A 19,034-nucleotide genomic window follows, 5' to 3' on the forward strand; every position below is an offset into this window, starting at 1 on the left:
TCAAATCCATACCCTCCACATGCCATCCCTATGCCACACACACGCCAACCTCGTGCCCCCTTAATGGCAGTCCTATATCAATCCTATGCCAGAGCACCCACCACCACCCCTCCTCTCTCCCAATCTGGTATGTGTGTATGTAAATCACTTGTTCTGTGGGGGTTTAAGACACCTGACTATCTGTACGGAGCTGAGAAGGTCAAAAGTCACTGGTGAGTTTGGATTCCAGGCAGATCAGATCTGTCGTTCTGTTCTCCTTCAGTGGAGGCAATTAGCCCTGAAATCCTCCACTGAAGCTCTAGTAAATCCCTCATTTCAGGGTTCAGCTTCCTGCTGCTGTCACCCGCTTCACGCTCAATCTCTGTCTGTCTGTCTGTTTGTCTCTTTGTCACTCTATCTCCCAACAATCCTCTCGCCTCTCTCTCTCTCTCTCTCTCTCTCTGCCTCTCTCTCTCCTGATGCCTGCTGGCACTTTGGAAGCAGTGCCCCTCCAATCCCTGTGCCCCCCTCCCCCTCCTCTGGATGCCAGCCGACGGCCCTCACAGTGTGGCATGCCATCTGCTGCAACCTCCCCCCCCCCCATCCCCCGCAGACAGCTACCCACAATCCCCCTCTGCCTTAGCCCCACGCTGCAGCAGAACAGGAGGCTTTCGCACAGATCACTTCACCCCTGATGCCCCCGCCAGAAATGAGGGGTGCTGGGGGGGGGGGGCACACACGTACAAAATTCTCAAGCTTTCACTCTCTCTTTCTTACACACAGTCTCTCACGCAAACACACACACGCACGCACACAGAACACACTAAAACAGTGAAACAGACAGCATACATGACTCCATTTTGCAAAGCTGCACGAAGCATGCACACAAATGCTGCACTTGGGTTGTCCACGAGAAGGATTTGAATGTGATTTGTGATTGAGGTTTTGATTTTGATCTGGATCTTCTTTCTGTTATTTAGATTCGGTAGGGCCGAGGTGGAGAGAGAGAGAAAGAGAGAGAGAGAGAGAGAGAGAGAAAGAGAGAGAGAGAGAGAGAGAGAGAGAGAGAGAGAGAGAGAGAGAGAGACAGAGACAGAGACAGAGACAGAGAGACAGACAGAGAGAGAGGGAGGCTGGTCTTCCATCCATCTTGTGTGGGTAAGGAGCCTCGCGGCTGGCACTCTATCCATCAGTCAGTGATCGCAACATTAACTCTCTGGATCAGAACCAACATCCCCACATTCTCTTCATCTTTACACCCCTCTCTCTCTCTTCTTTTAATCACCCCCTTTTATGAATCAATCCTCTTTTCTCTTTTTTTCTCACTCATCTTCTGCCTATATGTCCGCTCTTCTCCTCCTCCTCTCTTCTTCTCCCTCCCTGCCTCTCCTCCTCTGCTCTCATCTCCTCCCTGCTTCTCTCCTCTCTTTGTCTCTCTCCCTGTTGGTGTTAATAATTTAACTCCTGAGCTGCTGCAGACCTGGCTCCACTCCAGGCCTCTGATTGTAGATGTGTGTATGTATGAGTGAGTGGCCGGGCATGTGTGTGGGATGTGCAAAAGAGAGACATGGGGTGGGGAGGGAGAGAGGCAGAGAGAGAAGGAAAGAAAGAAAGAAGACAGATTAGGGTATGTTAGGTTATATGTGTGCATGTGTGCATGGGGCCAGGAGTTTACCTCCTTGCAGTTCCACCTGGTCACTTTGAGGCGCCTCTCTCAGTCACTGCATCTCTACGTTCTGTCATTGGAGGGAATCAGAGCAGGCATTCTTGCATGCTTCCCCTGATTGGACACGGACAGTAAGGGCTTCCACAAGAGTGAGTGGGCAGCAAGGCACGCAGAGGGATGATGCCAATATCAAATGCCCCATAGAGCAGTACAAAACCATAGCAAATTTCACATTGCATTATGTCCTGATTGGCATAGTAAACCGTCATGTGCAAGGTCGCGCTACCATGTTTAAATTGAACCAGGCCCTTTCACACATACTGTTCATGAAACAAAAACTAACCAATGGGTTCACACACACCAAACCTGCACTGTCATTAATGTAAGAGCTGGAGGGAGGTCAGTGTACCAGCAGACGGTGTATGTGGGTGTTTTCGCACGTTTGTGCATATCGGCATGGTGTGTGTACGTCCATGCACATGCGCTAGCTTCTAACTACTAATATGTGTGTGTGTGTGTGTGTGTGTGTGTGTGTGTGTGTGTGTGTGTGTGTGTGTGTGTGTGTGTGTGTGTGTGTGTGTGTAACCATACGTGCATGTGTAGAGTGTGTGTATGCAAATGGGAGTGGAACACACTCACACACACACACATACACACTCCGTTGTGTTGACAGGTGGCTCCAGTAAAGAGGTGGTCCCTGAGCTGGGCTCTGCCTGTCTCTGGCTGAGAGAGAGAGAGAGAGAGAGAGAGAGCAAGAGAGAGAGAGAGAGAGAGAGCAAGAGAGAGAGAGAGAGAGAGCAAGAGAGAGAGAGCAAGAGAGGGAGAGAACGAAGAGAGAGCAAGAGAGAGAGAGAGAGAGAGAGAGAGATGAGAGGGAGAGAGAGCGAGAGAGAGAGAGAGAGAGAGGAATAAAAAGCTCCCAGCAGCTGTCGCCCTAATTCCTCTAACACGCTGCTTGTGCTCTGATTATAAAACAGATCTGGCCCCTCATTTACTCCTGACACCAGCTAATGCTCTATATCTCAATCACTCCGGCCCTGCTAGCCACTGCCCTGCCAGGACACAACCACACTTACATGTTTATAGTATCAGCACACAGCACAAACCCAAATGACAAAATCATACACATCATGTGAAGGAAAGGCATCATCCTCAGATATCGACAGACTGACACAGATTTTAATAGGCACAAAGAACACGCACATGCCTGCACGCTCACACGTGCACACACACACCTCCATAGAGACCAGCCATGTTAGAGTGATGACTCGACATGTTGGCTGAGCCACACCTCCTGGAGTTGAGCACATCTACCCATAAGGCAACAGGGCAGGCTAGCATATGTACAGATGACCCCACTGGTGATCCACGGTCGGACTGCAATTGGTGAGACTGTGATTGGCTTAAAGGGAAATTTCACCGCTGCTCTATTTCACTATATTTACCCATTAATATGTTATTAACATATCATATGTGTCACAAACATTTATAATTTTCCTCACAACATGCAAATACGAGCGTTCCTGCATTTCACCAGTAGAAACGGGACAGCTACATTTCCAGGTTATAGGCATACCACAATATCCAGAATTCATAGCGATTTCAGGACATAGTACCGCCCCATGGCTGTGTATCCAGTTGATGTGAGAAATATCAAAATGTCTGTGTGTGTAGCCAGCACTGTCAGCCAGAGGATTTCAAAACAGATGGGGCTGTCTCAACTGATGGGGTTGCCATGTCGTCAATTGTTGAAAAGTGATGCTATTCCATAGATTTTCCCCTTCAGTTCAAAGAGGAAGGCATCAGAACAGCAGAAAATAAGTCAAGCGAAGGTAACTCTACATAGATAACTAGCTTGCAAACTACATTTGTTTAGCTGAACCAAAATCTAGCTAGCTAGCTTTCATAATATGCTGGCTAGACATTCAAAAGCATATCAATGTACCTCGTCAGCTGCTATCTGGCGATGTGAATTGTAACTAACGTTAGCTTTGTTAGGTTACGTTAGCGAACCGTTAGCAAACTAGCTAACTACCTACCGCAGAGGTCAACGTGACTATGTGTTCTATTTAGTGCCCTATCCCATCAACATCAAGCTCAGCACCAGTGACTAGTGTAAGACACTTTCTAAAATCTTACTAAAATCTACTAAATATTTCCATGATGAGCAAATCAGTATACTGCAGCTAGGCATAAACATGGTCCGTGTCTCGCTGTCATGGTTGGTGTGTTTACAAGTAGGCTACAACTTCTACTTGTAGTTTTCTCTGTTCTTGCCAGGCTTGAAGTCTAAATTGGAGAAAGGGAGGTATTAGTGAGGAGGGGATGGTGTTGGTGACTGACTGGTGTCTGTTGGGGATGGGTATTACGTGTGAAGGTGAGGGGTGTGGGTGGATATAGTACCTTGTTTGAGTGTGTATTGATGGGGACAAAGTAGTCAAATGTTGGCTAATCACCAACTACTAATCCTGCTGCTGTTGATGATGATCTTGACATCAGCGTTAGTAGTACAGACCCATTGGATGAAAGCTTTCAGCCTGGAATAAGCTCAAGAACAGCACCATCTGACTTTTAAACAAGCCAGGACAGGGAAAGGAGGATACCTAGTTTGTTGTACAACTGACCACCTCCAACTGAAATGTGTCTTCTGCATTTAACCCAACCCCTCTGAATCAGTGAGGTGCGGGGGGGGGCTGCCTTAATCGACATCCACGTCTTCGGCGCCTTTTGGTTACTGGCCCAATGCTCTAACCACTAGGCTACCTGCACAGCCAACAGTATTTATGAAAGCACAATACCCTCTTGAGAAAACAAAATCACCAACATACTAAACTGTCAACAAGACAAGAGCTCCTCAAACTTTTCCCACCTTTGCAGTCAGTTCTTTGGCATAGGGGAAAGAGGCTGTTAGTACACTATTCTAGCCTTTCACTGTATAGTTGGCAATGCTTGTCTACTCAACAGCACAACTGAAGGTGCTCTTACACAGCAATGCACGACTATACTGTCTAAAACTCAAGCCCCCCTCAAACTTTTCACATCTTTGCTAACAGCCCATCTCAATGCTCCATTGTGTAGCAAAACAAATACCAGTCTACTGTACCTTCTTTTGTTTAAAGAACATGGTTGATTGTATGGTTACAGATCCTCGTGATCAGGCTTCATGTTTTACGCATCCTCGTGATCAGTCTTCATGTTTTACACATCCTCGTGATCAGTCTTCATGTTTTACACATCCTCGTGATCAGTCTTCATGCTTCACGCATCCTCGTGATCAGTCTTCATGTTTTACACATCCTCGTGATCAGTCTTCATGTTTTACGCATCCTCGTGATCAGTCTTCATGTTTTACACATCCTCGTGATCAGTCTTCATGTTTTACGCATCCTCGTGATCAGTCTTCATGTTTTACACATCCTCGTGATCAGTCTTCATGTTTTACACATCCTCGTGATCAGTCTTCATGTTTTACGCATCCTCGTGATCAGTCTTCATGTTTTACGCATCCTCGTGATCAGCCTTCATGTTTTACGCATCCTCGTGATCAGTCTTCATGTTTTATGCATCCTCGTGATCAGTCTTCATGTTTTACGCATCCTCGTGATGAGTCTTCATGTTTTACGCATCCTCGTGATCAGTCTTCATGTTTTACGCATCCTCGTGATCAGTCTTCATGTTTTACACATCCTCGTGATCAGTCTTCATGTTGTACGCATCCTCGTGATCAGTCTTCATGTTTTACGCATCCTCGTGATGAGTCTTCATGTTTCACACATCCTCGTGATCAGTCTTCATGTTTTACACATCCTCTTGATCAGTCTTCATGTTTCACACATCCTCGTGATCAGTCTTCATGTTTCACACATCCTCGTGATCAGTCTTCATGTTTTACACATCCTCGTGATCAATCTTCATGTTTTACACATCCCCGTGATCAGTCTTCATGTTTTACACATCCTCGTGATCAGTCTTCATGTTTTACACATCCTCGTGATCAGTCTTCATGTTTTACACATCCTCGCGATCAGTCTTCATGTCTTTCCAAGAGAGTACAAACAAATCTTCTGCAAGAGGTCCAAGCAGTGGGTGGGGAAGAAAGTGTACCAGAGGCTTGTCCGCCTAGCTATGGAGTGCAGAAAGGACGCTTGTCTACGAGGATCCTGAATCACAGCTCCCCAAACTCAACATCCCTGCCAACATCGCCACAGTGCCAAAGCCTGCCATTACCCAACACAAGAAGAGGTTCACCATCTGAAGAACATTCTGGAACCTGCCTGGAACATTCAACCAACACAACATCCATATTCAATTGGACTGATGTTGTAGTATAAGTATGAATGCCCATTATGCTCAACACTGCATTGTGGTATAGATATTGCTAGATAGTGTACATATGTATATAATTGTGTTTTATATAATATTTTTTACAAGTGTACTGACAAGTGACTAAGTGATTCCAGCTGCATCAGAAACCAATAGTGTTGACTTCAACATCTGGATCAATTCATTGTGATATTCATGCAATGTACACTCTTCGAAAAAAGGGTACCAAAAGGGTTCTTCAGCTGTCCCCATAGGAGAATCAAATCAAATTTATTTATATAGCCCTTCGTACATCAGCTTATATCTCAAAGTGCTGTACAGGAACCCAGCCTAAAACCCCAAACAGCAAGCAATGCAGGTGTAGAAGCACGGTGGTTAGGAAAAACTCCCTAGAAAGGCCAAAACCTAGGAAGAAACCTAGAGAGGAACCAGGCTATGTGGGGTGGCCAGTCCTCTTCTGGCTGTGCCGGGTAGAGATTATAACAGAACATGGCCAAGATGTTCAAATGTTCATAAATGACCAGCATGGTCGAATAATAATAAGGTAGAACAGTTGAAACTGGAGCAGCAGCACGGCCAGGTGGACTGGGGACAGCAAGGAGTCATCATGTCAGGTAGTCCTGGGGCATGGTCCTAGGGCTCAGGTCCTCCTCCGAGAGAAGGAGAGAATTAGAGAACGCACACTTAGATTCACGCAGGACACCGAATTGGACAGGAGAAGTACTCCAGATATAACAAACTGACCCCAGCCCCCCGACACATAAACTACTGCAGCATAAATACTGGAGGCTGAGACAGGAGGGGTCAGGAGACACTGTGGCCCCATCCGAGGACACCCCCGGACAGGGCCAAACAAGAAGGATATAACCCCACCCACTTTGCCAAAGCACAGCCCCCACACCACTAGAGGGATATCTTCAACCACCAACTTACCATGCTGAGACAAAGCTGAGTATAGCCCGCAAAGATCTCCGCCATGGCACAAACCAAGGGGGGGGGGGGGGTGCCAACCCAGACAGGATGACCACATCAGTGAATCAACCCACTCAGGTGACGCACCCATTCCAGGGACGGCATGAGAGAGCCCCAGTAAGCCAGTGACTCAGCCCCTGTAATAGGGTTAGAGGCAGAGAATCCCAGTGGAAAGAGGGGAACCGGCCAGGCAGAGACAGCAAGGGTGGTTCGTTGCTCCAGAGCCTTTCCGTTCACCTTCCCACTCCTGGGCCAGACTACACTCAATCATATGACCCACTGAAGAGATGAGTCTTCAGTAAAGACTTAAAGGTTGAGACCGAGTTTGCGTCTCTGACATGGGTAGGCAGACCGTTCCATAAAAATGGAGCTCTATAGGAGAAAGCCCTTTTTTTTAGAACCTTTTTTTGGTTCCAGGTAGAATCATTTTTGGTTACAGGTAGAACCCTTTTGGGTTCCGTGTACAACCCTCTGTGGAATGGTTTCTACATGGAACCGAAAAGGGTTATACCTGGAACCAAAAATTGTTCTTCAAAAGGGTTTTCCTATGGGGACAGCCGAAGAACTCTTTTAGGTTCTAGATAGCACCTTTTTTTCCTAAGAGTGTATTTGGATCAACTAGCTTCAGTCTTACTGGTAAAACAAAGGACACAATAAGCAGGCTTGGCTTGTATTCAAGACAACGTGTATTTTCTCTGGAGACCGAGGTGAGCTTACACAGCAGTATGCAGTAACAGATATGGCAATGTATGACATACAGCGCCCTCCGTAAGTATTGGGACAGTGAAGCATTTTTTCTTCATTTGGTTCTATACTCCAAAAGTTTGGATTGGAAATCAAACAATGACTATGAGGTTGAAGTGCAGCTTTAATTTGAGGGTATTTTCACCCATATCGGGTGAAGCGTTTAGATATTACAACACTTTTTGTAAATTGTACCCCCATTTTAAGGGACCAAAGGTATTGGGAAAAATTTACCTATGTGTATTACAGTAATAAAAAGTGTATTTAATCCCATATTCATAGCACGCAATGACTACATTAAAGTTGTGACTCTACAAAAGCGTTGTATGCATTTGCTCTTTGTTTTGGTTGAGTTTCAGATTATTTTGTGAATGGTATGTCATTTTGGAGTCACTTTTATTGTAAATAAGAATAGAATTGTTTCTAAACACTTCTACATGAATGTGGATGCTACCATGATTACAGATAATCCTGAATGAATCGTGAATAAGGATGAGTGAGAAAGTTACAGACGCACAAATATCATAGCCCCAAGACATGCTAACCTCTCACCATACAATAACAGGAGAGGTTAGCATTTTATATCATACCCCCAAGACATGCTAACTTCTCACCATTACAATAACAGGAGAGGTTAGCATTTTATATCATACCCCCAAGACATGCTAACCTCTCACCATTACAATAACAGGAGAGGTTAGCATTTTATATCATACCCCCAAGACATGCTAACCTCTCACCATTACAATAACAGGAGAGGTTAGCATTTTATATCATACCCCCAAGACATGCTAACCTCTCACCATTACAATAACAGAAGAGGTTAGCATTTTATATCATACCCCCAAGACATGCTAACCTCTCACCATTACAATAACAGGAGAGGTTAGCATTTTATATCATACCCCCCCAAGACATGCTAACCTCTCACCATACAATAACAGGAGAGGTTAGCATTTTATATCATACCCCCAAGACATGCTAACCTCTCACCATTACAATAACAGGAGAGGTTAGCATTTTATATCATACCCCCAAGACATGCTAACCTCTCACCATTACAATAACAGGAGAGGTTAGCATTTTATATCATACCCCCAAGACATGCTAACCTCTCACCATTACAATAACAGGAGAGGTTAGCATTTTATATCATACCCCCAAGACATGCTAACCTCTCACCATTACAATAACAGGAGAGGTTAGCATTTTATATAATACCCCCAAGACATGCTAACCTCTCACCATTACAATATCAGGGGAGGTTAGCATTTTATATAATACCCCCAAGACATGCTAACCTCTCACCATTACAATAACAGGAGAGGTTAGCATTTTTTATCATACCCCCCAAGACATGCTAACCTCTCACCATTACAATAACAGGAGAGGTTAGCATTTTTTATCATACCCCCCAAGACATGCTAACCTCTCACCATTACAATAACAGGAGAGGTTAGCATTTTATATCATACCCCCAAGACATGCTAACCTCTCACCATTACAATAACAGGAGAGGTTAGCATTCTGCCATTTGTGCGTCTGTGACTTTCTCACTCATCAATATTCACGATTTATTCAGGATTAGCAGTAATAATGGTAGCATCCACATTCATATAGAAACGTAAAGAAACATATTCTATTCTTATTTACAATGAAAGAGACTCCAAAATGAAACAATACATTATTTACCATTATTTACTTTACAGTTGGCAGGCAGTGGGGAGAGGGAGGAAGGTCAGGTGCTGTGACGTGGCTAGCCCAGTAGGGGGCAGAGGTGTGAAGGCTGGGAGTAGTTGGAAGTCAAACCAGACCTCACTGTGTCACACTGCACACAATGTGTCACCACCTTCTGACAAAGAGGGGGAGAGAGGGATGGTAAAAGAAAGGATGGACTGCAAGTGCGTTTGTGTGTACTTGGTCTTCTCTGTGCTGATGTGTTGGTGTATGAGTATTCAAACATGCCTGTTTGTAAATGAGTACCATTATATGTGTTGGTGTGACTGTGTGCATTGTATGTGTGCGTTAGATTGTTTGTATGTTCGACACAGCACATCTCTGGGTCGTCTCTTTGTGTGTGTGTGTGTGTGTGTGTGTGTGTGTGTGTGTGTGTGTGTGTGTGTGTGTGTGTGTGTGTGTGTGTGTGTGTGTGTGTGTGTGTGTATGAAATCCTATTTTATGTCCTCTTTCTTCTCTCTCTATCCCCTGAATGTGTCTCCTGGGACTCACTTGGCATCACTCCTCACTTTTTATTCTCGCTCCGCAAACTGCTGCTGTCTGAGCACAAGCTGGCACACCACACACACATGTCCACACGCACATACACATACACACAGACACACACGCACACACACACACACACACACACACACACACACACACACACACTCCCTGACACACACTAAAACACAGACACTCCCTTAAGATCCCACCCATACACGTACAGATCTACCCAGACAGACACACACACACAACACACACTTTCAATTTTAAACCACACACACTCATTCTTTCAAGCTCACATCACAGATGAAGAACAAGCTGTATTTTGACATGCAGTCTCCCAATACAAACACCATCAAATACAAGTTCTATCAAAGACATTAACAGAAATACACAGACATCTATGCAAGCCCATGATGCGTGTACAGACTCTGAGGTAATACACACAAACAGTTCATCAGTGACAACAGCACATGCAGAATCAGGGCCACTCAGAATACCAATGGAGAGAGATAGAGCGTAAACACACACACACACACACACACACACACACACACACACACACACATATATCCTGTAAAAGGAGAAGGTTCCACACGTTCAGAAGCACAAAAAAAGAACTGTCACAAGTGCTCACACAGTCATCCACACAAACACTCTCCCACAAACGCAGACTGACAGGCAGACGAGAGAAACTTCAAAAAGCAACAAATAAATAAATAAAAGACAAGTATGTTAGAGATTAATTATTAACAAGGAGAGAGAGATGCAAACAGGAAACAAGAGCAAGAGAGAGGGAGTGGGGGGGAGAGAGGGAGTGGGGGGGGGAGAGAAGGAGTGGGGGAAGAGAAGGAGTGGGGGAGAGGGAGTGGGGGGAGAGAGAAGGAGTGGGGGGAGAGAGAGGGAGTGGGGGGAGAGAGCTGAAGTGGGGGGGAGGGAAAGGGAGTGGGGGGGAGAGAGCGGGAGTGGGGGGAGAGAGAGGGAGTGGGGGGGGGAGCAGGAGTGGGGGGAGAGTGGGAGTGGGGGGGGGAGAGAGTGGGAGTGGGGGGGAGAGAGAGTGAGAGTGAAGACAGAGACAGCTGGGGAGGGTAGACCCCCATCTCACTTTTCGATTGAGCCTAATACCAATACTCACAGCTGTTGAAACTTAATAGACAGCAGGAACTACATTATTCACTGCATACACAACTAGCAGAAGCTCTAGTTAAACTGTATGTTTGAATGTGGGGTTGTGAGTACTGTAGGTACTGACTACATGTACCTGTGGGTATAGTATATGAATGTGTGTAAGCTTTGGCGACAGTGTTCATGAGTGCGTCCTATTTCGTCCGTTTTTCAAATTTCCTTCCCTCTCTCTTTTTTTGGTAAGGGAGCGAGTAGTGTGATCGCAGTATGCAAATGAAATGGTTATTACCGCATTGCTCATCAAGCAGCGCGGAGCAGACATTAATAGGCTGATGAATATGCATGTGAATTTGTTAATTAAGTTAATTATTCTGCTGAAAATGCATTCGTCTTCCAAGGACTTCTTTCCCAGGATTCCAACCACCTCTCATTAGTCATGTGATATTTTACACTGGGCCTGGCTGGTGCCGGGACAAGTTGGGTCGGGGGTCGGGGGTCAGGGTGCAGCACACACTACATACAGCATGAGGCTTAAGTCTACTTAATAACAGTCATCACAGTCTCAGAGAGGAGAATAATGACCTCAGATCATTTATGTATTCAAAACTATGTTTTTCACATTCAGTCAGGAGAGAGAGTTGAACTTGACCAATATATTCTATCAAAACATACACCTGCCTTTTGTGATCAGGTTTTCCCCTCCATCTCTATTTTTCATCCTCCCTCCATCTCTCCTGTCCATCTCTCCTCTTTTCCAGTCTGGTAATTCCCTTTCTCTCCTGGTTTTCCTCTAATTGCTTATTAAAACCCTCTTAAATGAACTTTTTGTGCCAACTTTCCAACACATTAATTAATTGTTGTAGCCAATTAAGTGTCGCTGTGCAAATGAGCTTCAGCACAAATGGTCCTGCAGGGCCACCCCCACCCTTCCCAACCCCACCCCACCCCCAACCACTCCCCAACAGTCTGCCATCCCAGCAGCCCCTGCTCCCTTAAAGAGGCAGACCTGAGCGAGAAATAGAAAGAGGCAGAGCGACGTCTGGCAATGGTCACTTTCACCAACCAGAAATGTGGGATTATTCAGTGACTTTACTTGGTCGATGGAGCTTTCTATTGACTAACCCCCCCCCCTCCCCCAACACTGTGAACACTGATCTGTTTCTCTCATCTCTGTCTATACTTGGTCGATGGAGCTTTCTATTGACTAACCCCCCCCCCCAACCACTGTGAACACTGATCTGTTTCTTTCATCTCTGTCTATACTTGGTCGATGGAGCTTTCTATTGACTAACCCCCCCCCCAAACACTGTGAACACTGATCTGTTTCTCTCATCTCTGTCTATACTTGGTCGATGGAGCTTTCTATTGACTAACCCCAGTCTTACCCCCCCCCCCCTCAAACACTGTGAACACTGATCTGTTTCTCTCATCTCTGTCTAGTGGTTCGACTAGCGATTCTGTTACTGTCTTTCTGTGGCTGTTACTCATTAGTGATAAAACGGCGAACAACAAATTGTGGCACCATTTTGGCTGTGAACTATAAACTGAGGAGGATTAGTATTTGGTGTTTAAAACAGCAATAAAGCACTCTGCTGCAGCAGTAAAACATATATCACTGGAGGAATAAAGTCAATGGGTTTTTTCAAACAGCCTATCAATAAACATGTAGCCATATCTGGAACGACTGACACACAATTTGGTTGCAAAGATGGTGAGGAGAGACAGCTAATTAAACATTGTGCTTAACTTTCACCACACGGCCTGAGTTGAATTCGAAATGTAAATATTTTTCAACGTTTATAATTGTGTCTTAGCCGTGAGCGCCCTTAGCGGCGTTGGCAGGAAGCAGATGTTTCTGGTTTTCAGGGATACAGTATTTTCAACATAACTTCCGTTTCCCCCGAAAAAAAGGAAGCAAGGACTCCGCAACGTTAGGTTAAGTCATGAGGTTCGTTGTAAGTGTTCAGCCATTAAACAAAATGTTGCAATTCTGCTGTTCATGCAACTCTATATGGAATTTGAATGTGACACGTGCTCAGCAGCGATGCCTGTACCCTTCACTGTGTTCCAGTGGTGTGTGTGTGTGTGTGTGTGTGTGCCTATGTCTGTGCGCGTGTGTGCCTGTGTGTGTGTGTGTGTGTGTGTGTGTGTGTGTGTGTGTGTGTGTGTGTGTGTGTGTGTGTGTGTGTGTGTGTGTGTGTGTGTGTGTGTGTGTGTGTGTGTGAGTGTGTCTTAGCTCTGGGGCCGCGGGAGTCTCTGTCTCCGCTCCCTGAATCTACACAGCCCTGGATCAAAGAGCCTCAGTCATCAAACTGAACATCAAACTCTAGCAGGGCACAGGGAGGCAACTGTGGCTCAGACACAAGCAAACACTCAGGAAGTACAACAAGCATAAGCAAAACATACACACACACAGACATGCACAGCTGCACACACACACAAACACCATATTCCAGAAGAAAATATAAAAGTATCTTGGTCTACTGCTCTATGGGTACAAGAATGACTCGTGTTATAATTAAGCAAGGGGGTGTGGTATATGGCCAATATACCACGGCTAAGGGCTGTTCTTAAGCACGACGCAACGCGGAGTGCCTGGATACAGCCTTTAGCCGTGGTATATTGGCCATATACCACAAACTTCAGAGGTTCCTTATTGCTATTTTAAACTGGTTACTAACATAATTAGAGCAGTAAAAAATAAATGTTTCGTCATACCCATGATATACGGGCTGATATACCACGGCTGTCAGCCAATCAGCGTTCAGGGCTCGAACCACCCAGTTTATAATATTTCTTATTCCTCCAGAACCATATCAAAAAAGAAGCGTGTAGAACAAGCTGTGGGATGAAACCAATGACGACAGTCAAAATGGAGTGTCTTTGCACAGACATAGTCCATGGGTTGTCTGGATGGGCCACAGTGAGTATGATAATCAAAATGGCAGGGTGGCACTTATATGGGCATTCCCTGATTGATGATAAAACCTTGTCTACCCCCGCTCCTCAATGTATTCCTCTTGTCTCTAAGACTTGGCACTGGCATGTCCACTACTTCTCCCGTGGCAGCTCCCCGTGGGCACATTCACTATCATATAAAGCACCTATAGGACAGACACACATCACACACACACACAAGCACGTGAACACAGAAACAGACATATATATGCGCACACACACACACACACACACACACACACACAAACAACCCTCTCAGTCACACACTCTGCGTTTGGGGCAGGTGAGCCCCCCACCATCACCACTCATAAAGGATCACTCACCCAGAGGGCTCAGCTGGGCCTGTGTCTGGCTGGTGGGGCAGGGGGTAAGCGTGTCTGTACGTGTGCCAAATGTAGAACTAGTCTGTGGGCAAAATAGGGCGCGGGGAGAACTCAACACCAACACACACAGCCTTCCATTAGACTGTTCAGCCCCACCTCTACATTTGCCCCATTCTTGACTTCCTCCTGTTCATTAGGCTACATGAGCTAGATGTTATTAGTTTAGTCCTTTAAAACAAAAAATTAAACAAACACATTGTAAAGCCATAAAAACATTGAGCATGACATCCAGATATACACTCCAGGACAACATGCATTCACAGTCTAATACTACATCAGCTTCACATAAGATACAATAAAACATGGGTTCACAATCACAGTGTTAACATTCAACCTGGACTATCACCTCCCAGTCCCAGAAACAACGGGACCAAGAAAATGTGTCCGGATTCTCTCAACGTTTTCATTTCTACCAGTGATTCTAGCAAGCATTTGTTCATAAGATGCCACATCCAGCATTGATTCTATCCACTGTTTCAGAGTCGGAGTGGCATGGCCTTTCCAAAGCAGAAGGATCCATCTAGAAGCTGTAAGGATACCAACAGTGATCAGTGAAAATTCATCATTTGATACATTAGGTAATTATGTTGTCACCTAAGAGACATACTTTTGATGAAACTGGGATTGTTGATTCTGACCATTCTCCCAAATGTTTCAGAATATCCTTCCAGAAAGGTAGCTATGCATTCCTATATAGCTTGTAAGAATGTCCCTGTGTCAAATTGACATTTCCAGCACAGATTATTGTCCATAAAACCCATTTTATGAAGCCTTGTTGGAGTCCAAAAGAACCTTTCTAGTATCTTGTATTGAGTGACCTTCCCCCTGGATTCCCTTATGTTCCTCCCCGAGTTAGACAAAAATATTTAACCAGGTATCATCGTGAATTTCACATGATGTCCAGCTACTTTCGAAAAGACATGGAGTTAAGAAATGTACAGGCAATCCACCATTACAGTTTTGGCCTTAGGTCCTCCTCTCATGACTGAGAATCCGTAGCATGCTGTAAGTGTTAATTGCGTGCATGATTTCCATCTGCATTTACTTTGGGAGTCTATGGGATACCGTTTTGGCCTACCCAAATGACGCACTAGTCAATTGCTTATGTAATGTGCTCTTGAAGATTCAAGTGTTGTTTTTGTCACGGTAAACAATGAGGTTTCTCGCGCTTCCCGCCTCATCAAAAGGTGCTAACCCATAAAATGCTGGACAGGACAACGATATTTTTTAGAAGACAAAAAGCCTGTGGTTCCAACCGAATAAACCGTGTTACCGTCTGGATAAAATACAGGTAGGTCTAGGCTGGACTATGTTTACGGTTCTTGAGCACCTGTTGTTGTTTTTTTGCTACCTGAATGAGTTTGGTCTCCCAGAATTGTCCGACGACTCTTTTCATGTGGATGCCCTCAGTGCCCCGACAGAAGGAGTATGCGGAGCCGGCTTTTTCAACACAGTCCTTGCAACCTAATGTGCCAGTGCCACCCAGAAGACTAAAACCCCATCACTGTCCCTCAGGGTCCAAACCTTGCCCTCCCTAGACTACAGAGGTCCCAACGGGTTGTCAACCTAAATTCAGGGTCAGTCTCTCATTCCCCCATGACGAAGACGCGCAGCACCTCCGCTGGACTGGTGTTGGTAAACGAGACCAGACCTACTGAGAAGACACACCGGTATAAGCGAAGGAGACGGAACAGGACCAGGGTGAGTCCTTCTCCGCTCTCATATGTAAGCAAAACTATAGCATGTATCTTCTCTTTTCTCAGTAGGCTAACATATTTCATTTGGCTACTTCAATATTTGAACTATATGAGCCTAATATTCAGATAGCGATAATTTTGTTGAATGTCTCGTGGATTTGTCTAACCCCTTGCTATCTCTTCCACAGGGTAGACCTACAGCACATTCAAGGCAAGGACAGAGACAGTCCAGCTCACCTGCCGCTCCTGAGGCTCCACAGTCACAGTCAGTGGACACGAATGGACATCAACCTACTTTGAGTAACGACCCAGCTCCAGGCCAACACTGAGCTGCAGCTAGCCTGGCATATCCAACACCGTATTCTGTCAGTGGACAGCAGAACAACACCTTGAGTGTGAACTCCCAGTAATCAGGACTGAAATGGTGGTGATATCTCAATTTAAAGCAATTGAAATGTTTGCTTGTTAGCAATACTTTACTCTACACCTCATGATTAATCATATCAAGTATTCCACAAAATCCGATTTTGTGTATGAGTGCAATGGGTCGTGTGTGTGGGGTGGGGTGAAAAACATTTTCTGGGGACTGTATTTTTTCCTGATCTGGTATGAAACCAGGTAAAACTCCGGACCTAATTTGGTATGACATGATTAATCTGTTGTAAAAAAAAGAAAAGAATGTTTAATATAAGCTTACGGGAGCCGTTTTTCTAATCAGGTTACATGTTTGTTTTTTTATCCTGGAAAAACCCCTGGCATTGGGGAAGATAAAAACCCATTCATATGAATTACAATACCAGTCAAAAGTTGACACACCTACATCAAAACTGTGAAATAACCCATATGGAATCATGTAGTAACCAAAAAAGTGTTAAACAAATCAAAATATATTTGAGATTCTTCAAGCAGCCACTCTTTGCCTTGATGACAGCTTTGCATGCTCGTGGCATTCTCTCAACCAGCTTAATCTGGAATGCTTTTCCAACAGTCTTGAATGAGTTCCCACATATGCTGAGCTCTTGTAGGCTGCTTTTCCTTTCACTCTGTGGTCCAACTCATCCCAAACCATCTCAATTGGGTTGAGGTTGGGTGATTGTGGAGGCCAGGTCATCTAATGCAGCACTTCATCACTCTCCTTGGTCAAATAGCCCTTACACAGCCTAGAGGTGTGTTGGGTCATTGTCCTGTGGAAAAACAAATGATAGTCCTACTAACAGCAAACCAGATGGACCGCAGAGTGAAGGAAAAGCAGCCAACAAGAGCTCAGCATATGTGAGAACTCCTTCAAGACTGTTGGAAAAGCATTCCAGGTGAAGCTGGTTGAGAGACTGCCATGAGTGTGCAAAGCTGTCATCAAGGCAAGGGTGGCTACTTTGAAGAATCTCAAATATAAAATATATTTGGATTTGTTTAACACGTTTTTGGTTACTACATTATTCCATGCGTTATTTCATAGTTTTGATATCTTTATTGTTATACTACTATGTAGAAAATAGTAAAAATTAAGAAAAACCCTTGAATGAGTAGGTGTGTCCAAACTTTTGACTGGTACTGTATATTTTAAAGGACTATGGGGGGGTTCCTAAACACAGCCACTGGAGGCTGCTGAGGGGAGGACGGCTCATAATAATGTCTGAAACCGAGCGAACGGAATCATCAAACACATGGAACCCATGTGTTTGATAAAATTCTGCTCCAGCCATTACCACAAACCCATTCTCCCAAATTAAGGTTCCACCAACCTCCTGTGACACACAGAGAAAGCAACCTGGTTTGATTTGATTTGATTTGAAACTCACAGGGCTGAGCTTGCATCATGCAGGTTTGCATCATTTAGTCCTGCCCTATGCAACTGTAGGTCTACTAAAACAATTACTCCCAGTCTTGTCAGCTATTGCATTTATTGATTATTTCCAGTTAATAATTCGGGATTGAAAAAGTCTAGCCTAGTCTGCCCAAGATGGAATATACACTGAACAAAAATATAAACGCAACATGTAAAGTGTTGGTCCCATGTTTCATGAGCTACAATAAAAAAATCCCAGACATTTCTCATAAACACAAAAAAAGCTTATTTCTCAAAAATGTTGTGCACAAATTTGTTTACATCCCTGTTAGTGAGCATTTCACCTTTGCCAAGATAATCCATCCACCTGACATGTGTGGCATATCAAGAAGCTGATTAAACAGCATGATCATTACACAGGTGCACCTTGTGCTGGAGACAATAAAAGGCCAATTTAGAATGTGCAGTTGTCACACACAACAAAGTGCCACAGATGTCTCACGTTGAGGGAGCGTGCAATTGGCATGCTGACTGCAGGAACGTCCACCTGAGCTATTGACAGGGAATATAATGTTAATTTCTCTACAGTGAACTGCTTCCAACATTTTTTTGGGGGGGAAACTCGTTCTGATTGGCTGGGCCTGGCTGCCAAGTGGTTGGGTTTATGCCTTCCAAGACCCACCCATGGCTGCAACTCTGCCCATTCATGTGAATTTATCTTGATTCACTAATGTCCTTATATGAACTGTAACTCAGTAAAATCTTTGAAATTATTGCGTTTATATTGTTGTTCAGTATAAACCAAATTTGATCCCATTCACATTCTACCCCCCCCCCCCCCAAAACAAAAGGGCTATAAAAGCACAACGTTACTGCTTCGTTTACCCTGGCCAGAGGGACAGCTCGTGTTAGTAGCCTAAAGTTGATCAGACTGAAAAAAATGGTCTCGTTTCCAACCAATAAAACATGTCAGGTCACTAATGCTGCTACATTTATGTATGATTTTTTTGCTCATCGCCTTTTTAAATAAAAACCCGGAGGAAAGTAGAGATTTGTGGCCGGCCCGCGCGAACTGCAATTTCTGTCAGATGGGCCAAGGTAAGCAGAGGCTGCAGCAGCACTCAACGTTTAGTACTGAAATAGTGCAGGAGTTGTCAAATCGTAAAGATCAAAACATT

The 19,034-nt window shown here is 44.7% G+C and overlaps 1 long non-coding RNA gene across 3 annotated transcripts; it reads left to right on the top strand.

The window, feature by feature from the left end:
- Positions 1-15,283: 15,283 nt before the first annotated feature.
- Positions 15,284-16,784, top strand: LOC135553683 (uncharacterized). Of its 3 annotated transcripts, XR_010457616.1 has the most exons (3): positions 15,286-15,664; positions 15,784-16,074; positions 16,259-16,784. It is a non-coding gene; the product is annotated as an uncharacterized LOC135553683 (long non-coding RNA). The 3 variants fall into 3 exon arrangements; XR_010457615.1 differs by having other exon boundaries at positions 15,284-16,098; XR_010457614.1 differs by having other exon boundaries at positions 15,284-16,074.
- The last annotated feature ends 2,250 nt before the right edge of the window (positions 16,785-19,034 follow it).

Source organism: Oncorhynchus masou, chromosome 14 (genome assembly GCF_036934945.1).
Source record: "Oncorhynchus masou masou isolate Uvic2021 chromosome 14, UVic_Omas_1.1, whole genome shotgun sequence".
NCBI lineage: Eukaryota > Metazoa > Chordata > Actinopteri > Salmoniformes > Salmonidae > Oncorhynchus > Oncorhynchus masou.